The sequence below is a fragment of the Patagioenas fasciata genome, chromosome 1, assembly GCF_037038585.1.
Source record: "Patagioenas fasciata isolate bPatFas1 chromosome 1, bPatFas1.hap1, whole genome shotgun sequence".
NCBI classification, from domain to species: domain Eukaryota; kingdom Metazoa; phylum Chordata; class Aves; order Columbiformes; family Columbidae; genus Patagioenas; species Patagioenas fasciata.
The window spans coordinates 192,194,235-192,208,951 of NC_092520.1; positions in this window are offsets into that span (position 1 = coordinate 192,194,235).

The window sequence follows — 14,717 nt, forward strand, 5'->3', positions numbered from 1 at the left end:
CTGCCTTCCTTCAAGAATGCAGATGTTTAGTAGAATTCCTTTACTGCATAGGTTATATTTTAAGAATACAGAGCAGTAATTTTTAGTAAACTTGCTATAGCCTAGCCACAAAGCAGTGGCTACTGTTGATGAACTGTGCACTTGCAAAATGGGTGCTAACATCAAAGTAGGTGGCTTGAAATTTCCTTGACAACTAGTGTAAACTTTAATTAAAAACATATTATTTCTTGATAACCTGTTTTTGTGCATGTGAATTTTGTGGGTAACCATTTTCTATTAGCCTGAAAAAAAGGTATGAAGCTAAGTTAACTGACACTTTAATAGAATATGTCTCACCTAACCTAGGTTTTATGAAAATTACATGTTTAGCCTAAAGTGGTTGTCTAGACAGCTCTTTAGTTACTCGATATATTTTCAGTGTGTGGGTCATTATAGCCAGAAACAGATTTCTAATACAGAATGGGATTAATTTGTCTTTGGGTGTGCTCATGTCTCTCCATAGGTTAGAAAACAATGACAAGCCCAAACTAGACAGATAGTTAAGAGGAATTCTACCACTAAATTAATGAAACTCATATTTGTTTAAAAGGAGAGGAAGAAATTTTAACTTAATAAACTGACCTTCCAAATTACTTTGAATACATATTGTTCTGACATATCTGTTCACCACAAACCCCTTATTTAAACTATTTCATGAATATGTATTTACTGAACACTGAAAATGAAATTCTGTCCTGTGACAAACAGAAAATAGGATCCACAACTGCTGTAAACTGAAACTGTTTAATTATGGAGGAGACATGCAGAACTTCTTCAGTAGCACATACTGAGAGCATTCTTTCATTACTGCAGTCAAATGGTGAAATCCAGTCCTGTTAACTTCAAAGCAGATAAAATTTTAGCCATGGAGACCATTACATTATCTCTAGTTTCCACCACAGAAGAAAAAAGCCCATCAAAACATACCCTAAGTGATGTCAAATTATACTCTGTCTTTTCCCAGTGAGAAGCAGAAGCTGAAAGAGCAGCAATGCTTTGGAACAGATGAGAACTGAGAAGAAATCTTGACTAATGACACACTTCTTTGTTTCAGGTCTCTCGATCCTTTCTCTCCTGTATCCAGGAGATAAAGAAGAATGAAGGATCTCATTTTCTCTCCCTGATTCCTGAACCTCCTCAGTACCAGACTTTGTGTAGCATAGCTTAACCTTGGGCCTGAAATGATCTGTGCTATTTGATAACAGACCTCAAATGATTGTTAACCAGTCAGAAATTGCATTAGAATCGTAGTCTTCCAACATCTCTCCACATAAAGCAAGGATCCTGCAGAGAAAGTAAGAGATGGCTGTATAGGCATATATAGGCATGATACTGAGAAAATAGATGGAATAGAACAGAGAATATGGTCTTTTATATCCACATCTGTTACAATTTCCCTTAAGCTGAAATACTTTAAAATGCATTTAGAACACACACTCACTCCTGTATGAGTTATTTTATTCAAAATAACAACATGAAGTAGAAGTGTCTGACCACACTTGTATCATAGAACATTAGGAGTTGTTACTTCATTCAGATAATAAGGGATGGGGTTTTTTATGTTATATTCAGTCGCATAGTTCTGTTTTCCTCTAACTGAAAATAAATTGATCTCTTTAGGTCAGAGACTGCAACAAGTCATTTACCCTCTGTTAGCACCTCAGAACCAAAGGAAGAGTGCTGACTAGCCCCTGGCTCTTTGCTGTAGGTCTTGTTCTGCCACAGAGAAACACTGCAAGTAATTTTTATGTTGTCCTTCCAATCTATGTTTTGATTTTATGATGAAAATTAAATAACTCAGCATTTAGACAACTCTTTCTTAAAAAAGTTACTGAATCTAGATTTGCAGCCAGGGTTTACTGATTGAACTACAGCTCAGGAAGCTGGGCCCCTTGGAGTCACTGATCCATCTGTGTGTGTAGAAACAGGTCTGCAGGATTGCCCTAATGTCCAGGGGTTTTTTGGGTGGTTGAGGGTTTTGTGTATGTGGGATTATTTATTTTTTTTTTTTTGTTTGGGTTTTTTTTTCTCAATAGACCATATTTTATAGACTCTTCTGCCTCTGCCTGATCTGTCATAATCCAGACACACTCTACTAATTGCTGTGATTATGACATTAAAAATCAAAGTTCTGATTCAGCTGCAGTGGGGTCAGCTCAGCAATCTCAAGGGGATGAAGAATGTATAAAAGGTTTGACTATAGTGTCATATTTACTCTATAAGTGTCACAGTCTTTCCTCATAATTAAATCCATTGGGCAATCCTTTGTAAAAAATATGCTTTACTTACAGTCAATTTTTATACATTTTTGGAACAAAGAGTAACATTGGCTGATTTCCTTTGACTGGCAGAGGAGGAGCTTTTAAAGCAAAATGTGGTGCTAATACCGCCCCTTCCCTCCCCTTTCTGATCTTTTAAGTGGAATTTCTTGATTCTTATTACAGCACCGTCCCACAGGCATGTTGATGTTTGCACATAATAATGAGTTGCAAGCCGTACTGCAGATAAATCTTGGAATAGAAAGAAGACAGCCTATAAATGAAGAAGAGAAAACTCTACTAGAAATCAAGATAACATAGTGGGCTGGTTTTGCTGCTGTTTGAAACCAGGGTGTTTAAACAGAAAGTCTTAGTCAGAATAATTGCAAATTATAGGAAAGAAAATAGAGAGACACAAACATATACATGGATACTGTATAAATGAGATAGTTACTTAAGAGAGAAATTTCATATTTATGGTGCCAAAAATGAATGAACAGAGGAAAGAATCTCAAGAGAAGTCAAAACTAAGAGCAGCGTTGCTGCAACTGAACCAGGCCCTGGCCTGCAGCTTTGTTCTTTTGGCCCACCTTTTATGTAACAACTATACAACAATTGTTTTCCTACTTCAGCTTCCATAGTAAGACTGGGAATATAAAACCAGACTGAAGTCAGTGAAATTATGGGAGAAAAATTTGAAAGTCTTCAACATAAGAACATAACAGGTAGAATTCAGGCTGGGTGTTTGTAGGATTCTTGTCATGGATTTAAACAGGCCCTGGAGCTGGACTGAAGATGAGGGTGTTTTCTTAAACATTTTAAAATAAACATTAAGTATATACCTACAGAAAAGAGAGGCTCTGCTCAATGATTACATTGTGTGTGTCACAGTATCACAGTATCACAGTATGTTTGAGATTGGAAGGGACCTCGAAAGATCATCTAGTCCAATCCCCCTGGTGGAGCAGGAACGCCTAGGTGAGGTCGCACAGGAATGTGTCCAGGCGGGTTTTGAATGTCTCCAGGGAAGGAGACTCCACAACGCCCCTGGGCAGCCTGTTCCAGTGCTCTGTTACCCTCACTGAGAAGAAGTTTTTTCTCAAATTTAAATGGAACCTCTTGTGTTCCAGCTTGATCCCATTACCCCTTGTCCTATCATTGTTTGCCACTGAGAAGAGCCTGGCTCCATTCTCATGGCACTCACCCTTTATATATTTATAAACATTAATAAGGTCACCCCTCAGTCTCCTCTTCTCCAAACTAAAGAGACCCAGCTCCCTCAGCCTTTCTTCATAAGGGAAATGCTCCACTCCCTTAATCATCTTAGTCATCTTTGTTGCCCTAAGTCCCGCTCCATGTTGGACTTTTGTGGCAATGTATTTACTCTTTGATTTCAAAGTCAGTGGAATTACTTTTGGGGTTCCTCCTGGGTAGCAGAGCAGCATTTGACCCCTTACCATCATGCTTTTTCTGGCTGTCAGCTGTCTCAGCATCACGCCACATGGGTTGCAAATGGAATCTGGCTAATAACTGTTCTAGCAAGTTAATCAGTGGATGGCAGTATGGAAATGTGTTTTCCCTTTTCTTGTTTCGTATTTCAGGGGGGAAAAATATATTAAAAAAAAAAAAAGAAAAGAAAAGAAAAAGAAAAAAAGGTATGTACTGTTTATATTACTGAAATGACAGGCATGGAATGGAATTGTGTAAGTAACTGATTCTTTTCTTCTGGTTATTAGAATTGAAATATCTATATGTGTGTATATATATATATATATACACACATATATTACATACTGAGTAGAGTCAGCAAGGGCTTAGAGAAAGGTCAGTGTAATTCAATTCCAATAAGTTAAGTTTAAGAAGAAAAGAGAAATGAACAGAGATATACATATACACACACTGCTGAATGTCATTCTCTTCTGCATAGGGCTTTGTAGTTGCACTGTGTAATTTGGCATCCGTATTTCTTGTTCCTCTAGCAAATGCACCATTGGTAAAGCAGACACATACAGAAATATAGAGGAAGGTGATCAGCTTAATCTTCTATTGTTTAGAGAAATCCACATGATTTCTTTGTTAGCTGCATTAACCCCTTATCAGCTGATTATATAAAAACAAAAAGAAATAAGGAAAGGTGATGAGGAAGGGTGGAAGGTTCTGTGAATGTACCACTGGCACTGTGTGGCCATACTGGCACATGGGCACTGGAGTCCCTATCACTGCATTAAGGCCCAACACATGAACACTTATCTAAATCTCTTTTGGAAGAGGCCATTTTTGGAAAATGGCCCTTGGTAGCTAATGAGCTGGACAGGTTTACTAAAGTGATTTTGCCAAATGAAACTAGTGCCTTGGCCTCAATATCCTAATCTATCTGGTAAAGTAAGTTCAGTAAAGGAATTCTATCTATCAGTTGTAGGACAGCATATTGTATGATGTATATCAGCTGGACCAAAATACTGTAGCATGGATTTGATGCCTATCAGAGAAACAGTAAAGTGAAGAACCTAACAGGATTAGAAAGGAGAATAGGATTAGTGAAGTAAAATGAATTTCACTTTTGTAGAATAAAGTGTAACTTAAGTCATGATCATGTTTGAAGATAGCATCTCTTGTGGTGCAAAGGTAACACAATGCTGAGAAACATGCCCACTTCTTGCTTACCTTTGTTATTAATTTCCCATTGCTGGCTTGTTTCTTCATAAGGATACTCTTTTTCTCAAATTAGTTTAGATGACCATAGCTTCCTGTAGCCCCAACAGTGGTGACATTAGGAGGACCTAGTCAACCATAATTGTTGAGAGTGACTTTTGTAGTTTTCCAACACCTGCTGCATCTTTTTTCTACCAGTTTACCACTCTGAAGTGAAAGAAATAAATTTTTCTCAGTGAAGCTGTTTTTCCTTGGAAGAAGATAATTTGATAGAAGCACAGCTTTTGTAAAAAGTGATTATTTTAGGTATCTGTCTGATGATATGTTTTAATCTGATATATAATTCCTGCTTACAACATTCATATTAATGATTTCAGAAATACTTTTTTTGATTTGAGAAACTGAGGTTCCCACCTCAGCATAACTCAGTACTTCATTTCTGTGTCTCCCCTCAGTTTCCTGGCTTGTTTACAGCAAAATGAAAGTATTCTCTGAAAACCAGTATCAGCTGGGCTGGAAAGCCACTGAGCCCCAGAAGCTACTTGCAAAATGTCCTAACCATACCAATAGAGTAAAGGTTGTAAGAAATGCATTGCCAAAAATTATAAACAAGTCAATTCTAGGGGAAGAAAGTAAGAATCACACAGTTTGTCAGGGCCTGTCCCCATCCCCAGGGAGGTGCCCAATGCCCGATGCTGGGTCTGCCTGCTGTCCTGCCCTGCTCCCTGGCTGGGGACATACAGGGCAGGACCCCACACCAGAGCCTGTTCCACTGCCAAATGGGCTTTGGCTGCCAGGTCCTGCCTTCCCCACCCCAGGGACAGCAAGTGAGAATACAACCAAACATTATAAACTCCAGTAGATTTTTTTTTTTTTTTTTAATTTAGCAAACTTCCATGCATCATTATGATGCACCAGAATGATGTGAAGAAGCTTGACATGCCACTGATGCCAGCGGGCATGTCACTTGACAAACATCAGGCACCTCTAATACTGAGGAGTAGGGAGATATGAGGAGGCAGTCAGAAAATACAATGAGATTCAGCAGAATAATCCAGTTCAAGGATAAGCATAGGGGAAATAACAACATTTTATAGTTTACGAAAGAAAAGGCTCAGGAGGAATATGATTGCAGTCTATAAACACCATCAAAGTAACAATAAAAATGGATGAAGGGAATCGTACTGTCTCAGAAGATGGCATGACAAAAAGTGATGGCCTGAACATAGAAAAGAAAGATCTTAAGTTAGACATTAAGAAAAAAGTCTTTTAACAGTTGGAACAATTGGACAGTATAAGGAATCACTTGAGGTGGCAGCCAAGTCATCAACACCATTGGCTGTATTTGAGAAAAAAGATTACTTTTAATGTTTCTGATAAAGAAAGTGTAGCAGAAAATGGGGTGACAGATGAGAAAACAAATTCACTTTTTTGTAACTGAATTTGTGATATTATGAGTTTTTATAGATATGGCTCTGGATATTGAGAAAAACTAGACATGGCATCGACTTTGAAAAAGAAATTGTAGAGATACAGAAGCATAAAAAAGTTTGGGTTGGAAGAGACCTTCAAAGATCATCTAGTCCAAAGCCCCTGTAATGAGCAGGGACATCTGCAACTAGATCAGGTTGCTCAGAGCCCCATCCAGTCTGACCTTGAATATCCTCTTTTACTTTGCTGTTGATTGAAGTCAACTTTCATTTAGGACAAATAATCAGATTTTTATTACAAAACAAAACAAAAAATTTTCAGGGGAAAATGTCTTTATATTAAGATTTCTGGTTCTAAACTTTTGGAGATAAGTAGCCAGTTTCTTTAACAAGACATGAACTATGCTGTTAAATAGGAATAAATGACAGATGTGCTAAAAATGCCTGTATTCTGTTTCTGCTGGTGTGAGACATTAAAATACAGATGATAATCATCTAGAATAAATCCCAGGACTGCAAGTTATTGGAATGAACTGATTTTTTAAGAAGAGTTGACAACTGTTGATAATTCTGTAGATACATAAAATAAATCTCCTGTTGGTGAATCTGGAAAGGAATAAAATGAAGTTGTGTATATTTCTCAGGAAGAGTAGCTGAGAGCTTGATGGACTAGAAAAAAAAAAGACTGAGAAAAATCTTTTACAGAGCACCTTAAGATTCCCACAGCATGGTGGTGTCTTTAGCTGCTGCAACGCCAATATTGCCAAAATTACACATCAGTGTCTCAGCTTCTTTTCATGCAGGGAGTTCCAGGGATGCATATTATTTTCTTTTTATGACAATTCACCTTGTTCTAATAGTCCCTAGGTAGTTTTGTTTGTTTGTTTGTTTGTTTGTGTTTGTTTTGTTTTGTTTTTCTTTTTCCTTCCACTCTTTCTCCATCAGCCCAGTATGAATCTTGGGAATTATTCATGACCATTCCAGTGGCCTATGATAGAAGCACTAATTAGAGCACTAGTAATACTACAGAGACAAAATCGAATCTTGGATTTCTTTGTACTTCACTTGAGGTAATTTAGGATTTTCTTTTTGCAGTCCCAGCTGCAGAGATGTTTCAGTACGCAAAATAATAAAAAAAAATAATACACATGCCTGCCTCCAGTTTGTCAAGTAGCAAAACCCAGTGACTCTTAACTACTCCTGCAGTCCACATGTAGACTTCATACAGAGTACATGTTTTCTGTCAAAAACCTATTTTGATCTTGGTAACAGAATGTTATTATGAGGAACTGAATTAATGTTCTAAGAGTGACTGAATGCTCTGTGTGGAAGAAAATGGTTCTGAAGTGTTAGAATGTGTTTGGATTTGGCCTGTTATATTTTACTATGATGGTTGAATTGACTGATCTAGATGCTAAAAAAAAAAAAAAATCAAGCATAATGGTAGCTTCTTTCTTTTCCTTTTGCAGTTTTATTCAGAAAATATACACTACAGTACTTTTAAATTGAAGATATTATTAGGAGCACTGTATTATGATTATTGGAATGGCTGAAGGGCTTTTTTTTTTTAAATCAATGATCTCAGAGAGCTTTTCAAGCAGTAATTAGGTATCACAAATCCATTGAAATAAAGGTAAACAGGATTTATTCACCCATCACAGGAGTACAGCCATATTCAGACGGGCATACAGCAGCTAAGAACAGACAGCAGAGTGACATGCAATTTTACTCTGAATTAAAAGAAAGTAGCAGTCACCAGGGGGACTAGACAGTATGAAAACTGAAATCAGACTACTATGAAATGAATAATGGCATATATGTTTGAAACTTTCAGACAGACAAACTGTAAGCACCAGTGGATTCTGGCTTACTGCACAACAGTAAAACCCCTTTCCTATTCCAGTTCAAATACATTATCCTTTCCTCTCCCAATTCCCTTTTATCTTATGTGCTTGATTTTTAATTTTGATGATAAATAATGTACATTGAATACAAGCACTATTTCTCCAATACTCAGCCTTTCAGGAATTCTGTTGTTTAATGGTGACCCTGATTAACTTGTGACATTTTAGAGGATCCCTGTACAATCTGGTAAGCATGCAATACCAGACAATAAAACTAGTAAAAGGACTCAGAGCAGAGGCTGTTTAAAAACTACTCCTGAGACCAATGAACACAATTAGTGCCTTGCAAGGGAGTTTTAAATGAATGAAAGAAGATCAGTGCAAGATTTGGTGCATCGATGAATAAGGACTGGAAGGATTTTATATGAAGATGACTCTGGCAATGACTGGATGAAAATGTTAAACATGACTAGGCTGAGATATTAATGAATCGTGTGGGAATAATGGGGAACACCAGAGACAGGAAGGTAAGGCTGTATGTTACCTATCAGTGCTCTTGCAGATGAGGAGTCTATTTATGGAAAATACTTCGGAGCAGCACCTAATTCTTTTACTTTTCCATGTATTATCAAAGTAGAAAATTGCAAACCCGATTCAGTCACTGTCAGGTTGGTGGCAGTAGAAGCCAAACTGTGGGTCCCGGAAGGGAAAGAGGTCCTACAAAGAAGGGCTCTACCTGTACTGCCAGAAAACAACTGGCCCAGAGCTTCTGAGGGTATTTTATGCTGCTAGGGAGGCCAGCCTAGCAGAAAATCAAAGATGGCCTTGTTCAACACCTCTTTCTAGCAGGCTCTGTTTCTCAGGGCTGGAACCAAAAGCTGGTATCCGGCCAGAAGAATTGCGAGGACATTGGAGCTTGCTTCTCCCAAAGGGTAAATCCTGTATTTGTAGTTCACATGGTGAGTAGACTGTTATAATATCTTCACTGGGCCAAACTGCTTTATCATGATTGTATAGAGAGACAGACCATATTTCAGTCAATAGTTTGGTCCCTGTCTTTGACAGTGTCTTAAGCCCGACCCGATGTTTGCAGACTCTGGAGAGGAGTCTCTGGGAATACTAGAAGGATTTGAAACAAGTATAATACTTGCACAGACTCCAGCGTAAATATATTTTGCATTATTCTTTCCAAGAATATAACTTTACTGAAAGCAAAAAGCTGAAACATCGGTGCAGATAATAAAGGGGAGGTCATCAAAGTTGCTAGATGTTATTTCCAGCTAAGTAAATGGTAAATACTTTTGCTACCTTTACTCCATTTTCTTTATTATCCTTGTACTGAAAGGGGTTTATCTGAGTAACAGTTGCCTGTATTGGGTTCATTTAGCAGGAGGATATTGGTGTAAAATAACCTTCTCAAATGCACAGTTGTAATCTAAGCAGGAAAAAAATGAAAGAACTGAACAATGGTAACCACTATGAAGCTGGCAGACCTCAACCTACTTTTAACTCACAAAGCTAATGAGAACTTTAAATAAAGTTAGCATAGGCTAATATAAAGAAGACAATATTGGTCTTTTCTTTGACTAATAACAGCCAAGATGCATTTTTTTTTCTTACCAGGCATTACAGAAGACTGTGTTACTTTTAATGGATTATTATACCTGGAAGTTTGGTGGTTGAAAAAAATGAAGTCTTGTATAGTTCCCTAAATTTAGAATTAGTACAACATGGAAGTATATTATAACTTTGGCCTTATTTCTGCAATGAACTATGTAAGCTGCAATATTTTCATTGCAGGGTTAACAACTTCAGGTTCGGAATTTTTTTTTTCTTTAATGAAATCTTTTTCCAAAAATTCAATCTCTAACCTGGCTTAGCTCAAATATTTGCCATATAGCATGTTATACTTACTGTAAATTTACTTTTTCTTGTTTCTGAGGAAGCTGAAAAATGTGTTAAAAATTTATATAGGTTCATTTTGATTTCACTTGTAGGCAAATCATCTAAGTGTTCTCTACTAGTATGGAGTAAGCATAATTAGGCTTCTGATATCTCCTCATCGTACCTCGGATTCCGGGTGCTTGATAGTGGCTTTCTCTGCTGTGGCCATCATAGTCACAAACCAGAAATACCACATATAAAAGTGTCCAGAGAAAAACAGTATTAATACACCAGACACACAGTTTTAACTTGCCTGACCTGCACTGTGGCTGATATTTCTGCTGCAAATGTAAACTATGAATTCAACCAGTGCCTGAGGTTTTGCAAACATAGCAACAATATATAACACAAAATAGGGCCATGGGGATGAGTGCTACATGATATTTTCCTTATCTGACTCAAATACTGTATTTTCTTACTATTTAAATATAGAATTTTGCATGGAGACAAGGTGAGCAGGGGGAGTAAGTCCTCTTCTACTCTCTGCTGCATAGCTTTGTGAATATAACAGTAGCAGAAGTTAACTCTACATTACTAGACAATTTTAATACATCTTTATGTAAATTAACTCATATTCTAATACTATGATTTATCTATCACTCATAAAAATGACAACATTCATTACTGGTCTTTCAGTGGATTGACCCATTGAAAAAAATTCAGAGGCTTCGTTTTAGCAGCTGCAATGCTTGATGGCAAGGTCAACGCTAACTTCCTAGATCACTGTTACAGAAAATAAAGTTCTTGAAAGGAACATCACAGCGTTTTGCAGTGTTCCTGAGTCTAATGTTACATGGGGGCTTAGAAGGTAGTTCAGGGCTCCATATCACACTTTATTTCCCTCAGAAACCTACATAATGCTCCCATATAGCCTGGGCTCAGTAGTTTGCTGTGGGTGGTTGTGATTATTCTCCTGCTTTTATCTTTATTCTTTTTTATTCTGTTAACCTTCTGCACTTTTGAGTGATGAGTATTGATGTGCACAGCACAACATCCTGCTCAGTCCCATACAGAAAGACATGAGTAGCTATCTATGAGTAAAAACAGATTAGCTGTTACCACAAACAAGGGAGAAAACACCTGTGTGGTTTTCAGTGTTAAACTTGTTGTCAGCATAGAGAAGGAGAGCAAATGGAAGAAGACATCCATACTCAGGAGAAGCTTAGGATCCCTATAGTTATGTTTTGCTTTTTCTGCAAAACTCTGGCCTCAACAGCAAGAGTTGATTATGCCCTTGCCTCTCAGGCCATGATACCTCATCCTTGAGATAAGGGTAACAACTACGTTCCTACTAATTGCTGTCTGGATTTTGAAAGCAGCTCCCTCTGTCCCTAGGGGCTCGAAATCTGACACCACAGCAGAAGTCAGCAGATGGACGCGTTTCCCTGTGCCTCCTGGTATAATCATCGATAGGAGGCAGTGTAGCTGCAGTTTTGCCAGTGTAAATAACTAGTATACTTTGCTTGAAATAGTTTGGTGTTCAGAGCACTATAAAGATCTCTCAAGGCTGTGCAAAGATAGCTGCAGGTCCGTCTTCTGTTGAGCACATTTTGCAAATGCAGAGTAGAGTTACTCTTTTTAACAAAATGCCAGCACTTTGTTTTCTGACTATAACTCTAATATATGCATTTATTTATTTATTTATTTATCCATTTATTGTATTCTGATTTCTTTGAGGGGTGCACCATTGCCAAAATTAGAACAAATCTGTGGGCTGGCCCTGAGTTCCCACTACCCAGACAGCGCAAGATGATGCTACAGCTGGCCAGTTTGTTGATGGGGTGTAATTTATCTTCTTCAGTTTAGTTTCTTTATTTTCTGGCATTGAATTCCTCTGTGTGAATTTTTTTTTTTTTTTTGTCTCCTTGCCAAATCTGTGCCCAGTTACAATTACACATTTACTGACAAATTAATATTTTCTCTTGGCCTCAGTCTTATGTTTATTTTGTTCAGATATGCAACATTTTATTTGCAGCATCTGTATATTTCTAATCAGTTTATCTTCAGTACGTAGCCCCTCTCTCAGAGTAATAGGAAGAGAATGAAAAGCTAAAATAAATTAAATTTTATTATATATGTATATTTTAAAATGCTTTATGAACAGTAGGGTTAATCCTTTGTAAGGCTTTCCCATTTAATAAAAATGATAACCTTTTCCCCTTTATTCCCCCTTTTTGACTGGTCTTTGTTATATTTCTTTCAAACAGTTTGAAACTCTTAGGAATGCAAGTAAAAGAACATTAGAGCAATGTAGTTTTGTCTATTCCTTTATAATTATTATTCTCCCATATTTTCTACTCTTTCTTATATTCTAGATTCTAGTGGTTTCTGTTGTAGGTCCTATGTGAGAAGTTACATCAAAGATACTATTATTTCTTCACCTTCAACATGTAATTGCTTGATACACTGTGAAATAAGTCCCTGAAGTTTTGAAGCTTCTATGATTAATTTGTCCTTATTTTGCTGCTTCAGTGATACAAATGAAACAAAGAATATGGAAGAGAGAGGCTGAATTTCAGTAGGTGGCCTTCTTATATTGTTTCTGAAGCATGGACGGTATGTGTGATTCCAGACATGCATAGAGGTATTGCTCTTTAGTGCCTATGCAGGACAACGATTTCTTTCTCTTTTTGGCTGGGATGATTTTATCAGAGCAGGTTTTATATATTGTATGATTTGTCTGAGGGCCTTCTGTCTGCTGCACAAATTATTGTCTGTACAGTTTTTCCACTCTTTATATAATTTCTTGTCCTCTTCCAGCTTTGCTCCTGAACGTTGAGAGCTCTGAACGTCCTCTTGGCAACACCCTGGAAAAGGAGGTGGGACACGGTAATAGAAAACTTTGGAGTAGTGTAAAATACAGCTAAATCAGTCCCTCTCTAGGATTTTATGCTGATTTAATCGGATACACAGATCAGAAGATGTCTGTTACTGTGGGAAGCCATAGTACTGTAGCTCTACAAAATATAATGGTTTCTTAAATTCCCAATTTTTAATCCTACATGCTGCAGTTTTTTCCATGTGCAGAGGACAATCACATACCTGCTTTAAGTACCAGAGAAGAATCTGGGAAAGCCTGTTGTGTGTAAATCTTTAAAAACTGATCCTTCTTTCTAAGTTAGCCTGTTTGCTCTGTGGGGGAACGAACTCTATACTGAGTACAGCAGTCTTATGAAAGTACCTGCGGAGTCATTGAAGGATTGTATGTCACTTCATGTATACTATTTCTGTTTATTGTTCCTTGTTGATCATACATGAGGGATACATAATCCCAGTTGCTTAATACCTATGTATGATGGGCTGGTGGTTCCCAGGTGCTGGCTGAGGCTCAGCACTGGAGCAGAGCTTCAGCTTCATGAGACTGTGACAGAAGATGTCTCCTGGCACAGCATCAGCTCTGCTCTGCCACCTTAACAGCTCCATAAAGAGGAATCAGTAGAGGTAATGGATTAAACAATGATATTATGGGAAAATGAGGAGGATAGATGCTTCCACAATCATTTTTGAATTTAGAAGCAAAGATGATTTAGAACCAACACAAGGTGTTAAGACACAGGGCAATAATTTACGGAGATAATTTGTGTGAAAAATTGGTATATTTAATAGATTGAGAGCTTGCTATTCCTTCTGTCTCTGAAAATATTTTTATATATAGTTAAAAACACATCTAATGAAATATGATTTATGACAGAACTTTCTATCTTTATCTCTTTGTTCTTTATGCTGTAGCAACATCATTTTCCCTGAAACTAGCTTCCTCATGCATTTGACATTTTTTAGGCATGCCATAAGGTGTCATCTTTCCTGATTTTCAGCCATGTGAATACCTACCTAAACTCCACCACTCTTCTGACTCCATATACAACCATATGATTGATTTATTGTGATCCATTATTTGAATTACAATTACTGTAGAACAGCCTACTCCAGACCCAGGTGGCTCGATAGTAGTAGGCAAGGTTCAAGCCAAATTGTAAGAGAGACAGACTGGAGGACAACAGATAGAAATCCCAGAGCAGTGAGCTTCAAGCAAGGAATGATGGTCAGATTTCAGAGCGTCTGCCACATATTCTAGTTTCCTGCAGGCTTGGTTTTCCATTGTAATAGTGATATGTTTTGACATGCTTTTTAAGCAGAACTCTCTTTAGAGGGGCACGTTATGTTATCATCATTTTTCAGGAGGCGAAACTAAAGTTGGGAAAATTAAATACATGCCTGTGATCACCCAACAGAGACAAGACTGGAATCTAGTTTTCCTGAATGTGTTCTTTCCTACATGTTCTATGTATTCTGGGTCTAAGTTTTTGTTAGAACAATATGTCTCTTCTTCATTAAACCAGTATTTTCCAGATGATTACATACTTCACTGAAATTCAGTTTGCAGACCTTCATAACTCCCTGAAACCAAAACAAATTTATTCTTGAAAAGAACGCGACCAATATCTGACAGAGATGCTACTACGTTATATCCCTTTTCTTTAAACACCCTTGTTTTGTTTGAAAGACTTTAAATACATAAAAAAATACATAAAAGAATCTGTATGTTTTTC